Source organism: Notolepis coatsorum, assembly GCF_963971535.1.
Source record: "Notolepis coatsorum genome assembly, chromosome: 6".
Taxonomy (NCBI): Eukaryota; Metazoa; Chordata; class Actinopteri; order Aulopiformes; family Paralepididae; genus Notolepis; species Notolepis coatsorum.
The window spans coordinates 78,658,103-78,664,423 of NC_140170.1; positions in this window are offsets into that span (position 1 = coordinate 78,658,103).

Consider the following 6,321-nt stretch of genomic DNA (forward strand, 5'->3'; position numbering starts at 1 on the left):
GGACATATTTCAATATAAGCATACTTTTCTATAGATATTTCCTTTTGTACTCTGTTGTTGAGTCTCATCTCTCTTATTGATACAGAGGTGAGTATCAAATAAATTGCGTTTGAAAAGGTCTCCTCATGTTGTTGTTGTTATTAGTAGTGGTGGCACCAGTGCAAAATACTGGTTTAAGGGTCTTTCAATTTCACTATTTCATTCACTAAGTTTGCCTCAAAGAGGGATGTTTTAGGGACTGTTTTGATCATAGGTGTCACTGTCTTATCGGGTACTTTATAGACGGCTGTGGCTGTGTGGATCACATTTGATAATAGAAAAATCTCAGATGGGGGTCCTTGACACGGAAGAAGGTTGAGAACCACTGGTCTACGACAGACAAATCAATATTTGTGAACACAGGCTTAAGAACCCTTCCCAAAAGCACACTGAAGAACAAAGGATCTTGACTGTGATGCCATCAAGATGTCAAGTATGGCTTTGTTGACAATTAATGGGAAACAGATTTTGTAGCCCCACAGAATGCTTTAATGTTTAGTTTGTTATTCCTCTTTAACCCACATGAATAGTAGTACATAATAGTAGTGTTGTACTTTCTGAACCAGTACAAGTAGCCATTATCCCCAGAGAATCCTGGATTATCTCATTCCATCCGTTGTATTCAGTGTGGAGCAGATACAGATTTGACAATTTAATTAAATCCTAAGTGAGTTTTGGTTCTCTGGTTTATAGCTTTGGGTAGAGATGTTCATGTTCACAAATATAGATCTGACTGCCTTGAGGCCATAGGAATAACTACACAAGTATACAGTACATTATGATAACACATTGATAATGCCTGACCAGAATCACATCTACATTATTTAATAATTAGTGTGGTTGACCTGTCCAGAGCCAGTCACATGCAGTAATCTATATTAGTGAGGTTGACCTGTCCAGAGCCAGTCACACACTGTAGTAATCTATATTGGTGAGGTTGACCTGTCCAGAGCTAGTCACACACTATAGTAATCTATATTAGTGAGGTTGACCTGCCCAGAGCCAGTCACACACTATAGTAATCTATATTAGTGAGGTTGACCTGCCCAGAGCCAGTCACACACTATAATCTATATTAGTGAGGTTGACCTGTCCAGAGCCAGTCACACACTATAATCTATATTAGTGAGGTTGACCTGTCCAGAGCCAGTCACACACTATAGTAATCTATATTAGTGAGGTTGACCTGCCCAGAGCCAGTCACACACTATAATCTATATTAGTGAGGTTGACCTGCCCAGAGCCAGTCACACACTATAATCTATATTAGTGAGGTTGACCTGTCCAGAGCCAGTCACACACTATAATCTATATTAGTGAGGTTGACCTGCCCAGAGCCAGTCACACACTGTAGTAATCTATATTAGTGAGGTTGACCTGTCCAGAGCCAGTCACACACTATAGTAATCTATATTAGTGAGGTTGACCTGCCCAGAGCCAGTCACACACTATAGTAATCTATATTAGTTAGGTTGACCTGTCCAGAGCCAGTCACACACTATAGTAATCTATATTAGTGAGGTTGACCTGCCCAGAGCCAGTCACACACTATAGTAATCTATATTAGTGAGGTTGACCTGCCCAGAGCCAGTCACACACTATAATCTATATTAGTGAGGTTGACCTGTCCAGAGCCAGTCACACACTATAGTAATCTATATTAGTGAGGTTGACCTGCCCAGAGCCAGTCACACACTATAATCTATATTAGTGAGGTTGACCTGTCCAGAGCCAGTCACACACTGTAGTAATCTATATTAGTGAGGTTGACCTGTCCAGAGCCAGTCACACACTATAGTAATCTATATTAGTGAGGTTGACCTGTCCAGAGCCAGTCACACACTATAGTAATCTATATTAGTGCGGTTGACCTGTCCAGAGCCAGTCACACACTATAGTCATCTATATTAGTGAGGTTGACCTGTCCAGAGCCAGTCACACACTATAATCTATATTAGTGAGGTTGACCTGCCCAGAGCCAGTCACACACTATAATCTATATTAGTGAGGTTGACCTGTCCAGAGCCAGTCACACACTATAGTAATCTATATTAGTGAGGTTGACCTGCCCAGAGCCAGTCACACACTATAATCTATATTAGTGAGGTTGACCTGTCCAGAGCCAGTCACACACTGTAGTAATCTATATTAGTGAGGTTGACCTGTCCAGAGCCAGTCACACACTATAGTAATCTATATTAGTGAGGTTGACCTGTCCAGAGCCAGTCACACACTATAGTAATCTATATTAGTGCGGTTGACCTGTCCAGAGCCAGTCACACACTATAGTCATCTATATTAGTGAGGTTGACCTGCCCAGAGCCAGTCACACACTATAATCTATATTAGTGAGGTTGACCTGTCCAGAGCCAGTCACACACTATAATCTATATTAGTGAGGTTGACCTGCCCAGAGCCAGTCACACACTATAATCTATATTAGTGAGGTTGACCTGTCCAGAGCCAGTCACACACTATAATCTATATTAGTGAGGTTGACCTGTCCAGAGCTAGTCACACACTCAATCAATCAAATCCTTTATTTATCCAGATAAGCATTGAGATTCAATTATCTTTTTCAAGAGTGATCTGGCCAAGCAAGGCAGCAGAAAGTTTCAACATAAAAAAGAACATCACAATAAAATACAGTTAAAACATTCACAGCAAGCTCCAATTTCAGGCAAGTTATCAAACACAGTTGCACTCTCCGAGGGAACTGAATTCGTAGGATTTTAAAATGGCTTTGAATTCTCCGAGGGTGACCAGACCTGGTAATTTTAGGTCCTCCTGTATCTTGTTCCAGGATGAATGAGCAGCATATTAAAAGCCCTTTTTCCCAATTAAGTTCTCATATGGGGAACTTCCAGTGTTAGAGCAGCTTGAGAACGAAGGGCATACTTAGGTACGAGGGAACCAGTTTAAGCAGAGCTTTGTGCACAAGAGAGAGCCATCGAGAAAATCGCCGTATTTGTAGAGATGGGTAACTTGCAATGGCATATAGGGTGCAATGGTGCACTCGATTTCCACATCCCGTGACAAAGTGTAAGGCAGAATGGTACGCAGTATCCATCTTTCTAAGGTACTGATCAGGTGCATACATGTAAAGTAAGTCACCATAATCGAGTAGTGGTAAGAAGGTGGTCGAGATCAGGTGACTTCTCACTTTAAGTGAAAAACAGGACCTGTTTCTGAAAAAGAAGCCGAATTTAAGCTTCAGCTTCGACACAAGTTTATCTATGTGAGATTTAAACGTACAGTAAGGTTCTCGTCCACTGTAATGAGATTAAAATGTAAGGTTCTCGTCCACTGTAATGAGATTTAAACGTAAGGTTCTCGTCCACTGTAATGAGATTTAAATGTACAGTAAGGTTCTCGTCCACTGTAATGAGATTTAAACGTACAGTAAGGTTCTCGTCCACTGTAATGAGATTTAAACGTAAGGTTCTCGTCCACTGTAATGAGATTTAAACGTACAGTAAGGTTCTCGTTCACTGTAATGAGATTTAAACGTACAGTAAGGTTCTCGTCCACTGTAATGAGATTTAAACGTACAGTAAGGTTCTCGTCCACTGTAATGAGATTTAAGCGTACAGTAATGTTCTCGTCCACTGTAATGAGATTTAAGCGTACAGTAAGGTTCTCGTCCACTGTAATGAGATTTAAATGTAAAGTAAGGTTCTCGTCCACTGTAATGAGATTTAAACGTACAGTAAGGTTCTCGTCCACTGTAATGAGATTTAAACGTACAGTAAGGTTCTCGTCCACTGTAATGAGATTTAAGCGTACAGTAAGGTTCTCGTCCACTGTAATGAGATTTAAACGTACAGTAAGGTTCTCGTCCACTGTAATGAGATTTAAACGTACAGTAAGGTTCTCGTCCACTGTAATGCCTAGATATTTGTAGGAAGCAACCCTTTCGATGTCAGTCCCTCCAGCAGTAACAAGTGTGGGAAGATCAGCTGGGAGTCTCTTCCCATTTGAGAAGAGCATAGACTTTGATTTGCCAGCATTTAACACTAGCTTAAGCTGGGTAAGATGTGACTGAACAATGTCAAAGGCAGATTGCAAGAACTCCATCGTTTGCACAACACTGGGAGATGAGCAATAAATTACCGTGTCATCCGCATAGAAATAGTAAGCAGCATTAGACAGGTTGATACAAAGATCATTAACATATATGGAGAACAGTATAAGTCCCAGTACGTAACCTTGTGGTACAGGGAGGAAAGAGGATGAAAAACCAGCAGACTGTACACACTGCGATCTACTGTACCTGTCAGGTCATTTGAAAACCACTCTACAGCCTGTCTAGATAAACCAGTTTTATGTAGACACTTCGATAAAATGGCATCGTCAACCGTATCAAAGGCTTTGGATAAGTATAGGAACAGAGCTGCACAGTATTTATTGGAATCCAGTGATTCAATGACATCATTGACTACTTTAAGAGTAGCAGTGATCGTGCTGTGCTTCTTTCTGAAACCTGATTTGTCTGAGTTTAGCTTCTTTAGGGCCTCAACCACCCAATCTATATTAGTGAGGCAGGGTGACCTGTCCAGAGCCTGTCACACACTATAGTAATCTATATTAGTGAGGTTGACCTGTCCAGAGCCAGTCACACACTATAGTAATCTATATTAGTGAGGTTGACCTGTCCAGAGCCAGTCACACACTATAGTAATCTATATTAGTGAGGTTGACCTGTCCAGAGCCAGTCACACACTATAGTAATCTATATTAGTGAGGTTGACCTGTCCAGAGCCAGTTACACACTATAGTAATCTATATTAGTGAGGTTGACCTGTCCAGAGCCAGTCACACACTATAGTAATCTATATTAGTGAGGTTGACCTGTCCAGAGCCAGTCACACACTATAGTAATCTATATTAGTGAGGTTGACCTGTCCAGAGCCAGTCACACACTATAGTAATCTATATTAGTGAGGTTGACCTGTCCAGAGCCAGTCACACACTATAGTAATCTATATTAGTGAGGTTGACCTGTCCAGAGCCAGTCACACACTATAGTAATCTATATTAGTGAGGTTGACCTGTCCAGAGCCAGTCACACACTATAGTAATCTATATTAGTGAGGTTGACCTGTCCAGAGCCAGTCACACACTATAGTAATCTATATTAGTGAGGTTGACCTGTCCAGAGCCAGTCACACACTATAGTAATCTATATTAGTGAGGTTGACCTGTCCAGAGCCAGTCACACACTATAGTAATCTATATTAGTGAGGTTGACCTGTCCAGAGCCAGTCACACACTATAGTAATCTATATTAGTGAGGCAGGGTGACCTGTCCAGAGCCAGTCACACACTGTAGTAATCTATTATTTATGCTTTATTCTGCCACTTTTTTTGGACGCTACTCCTCCCAGAGCTAAATAGACATGGAGACCTTCAGTGTGGAAATGATGGACCACTGTGGTGATTTTTAGTGCAGTATAATTCCCCCACAGCCTATAGTTATTGTTTAAATAAAAATGTATGCGAAAATGTGGTTGTACAACAGAAGGATTTCTGCATTACATTAATATGCTGCATAACTACAAAGTCTCCGTTTGTTTGTTTGTGAAGAATCCCTTTAGTCAAGGACAGCTCTATTTTTTAAGAAGCATCTCAAACACAAAAGAAAGTCATGTATTATTCATTTCAATATCGTCTCCCTGTTAGCCATTGAACGGCGAAGGAAGTGAATGGGCACAAGCTACAGTTGGCTGCCTTAAAGGTGACATGTTTAGTCCTTTTCAACAAGTTAATATAGGTGTTTGAGGTCCCTAAACATGTCTTATGATTTCTGCTGAAAACAAACACTCAAATTATGCATTCTAGCAGCCTCTATACCTCTCTGTTTCAGTCCTGTTCTCAATGGGCTGTTTCTGTGCTTGTAACGAGCAAACTGATTTTATCGTACAAATATGACAAATTAGCGTCCTTCGATGACATCACTGGAAGACATATTCAAACTCATCACCTCAATAACTGTCAAACTAAATTAATGTGTGCAAAACGGTTTGGAGCTTTGGGATATGTGTGAGATTGTGTGCAAAATAAATGCTAAATCAACATTGTTTTGCTGTGAACTTCCCCTTTAAAACTCGTTCTCCTGCTGGTGACAGATGAGTCTCTGTGTTTGTGGGAACAGACAGTTGATGGAAGCAGGCGACTATAGTGAATAAATTATTCAGACATGTCATCTAGTTTTTTTTCAGTTTATTTCTCAACTCTCCTTTGGACAATCTGCACAGCCTTCTGCTCAGTGGTGATTTTACA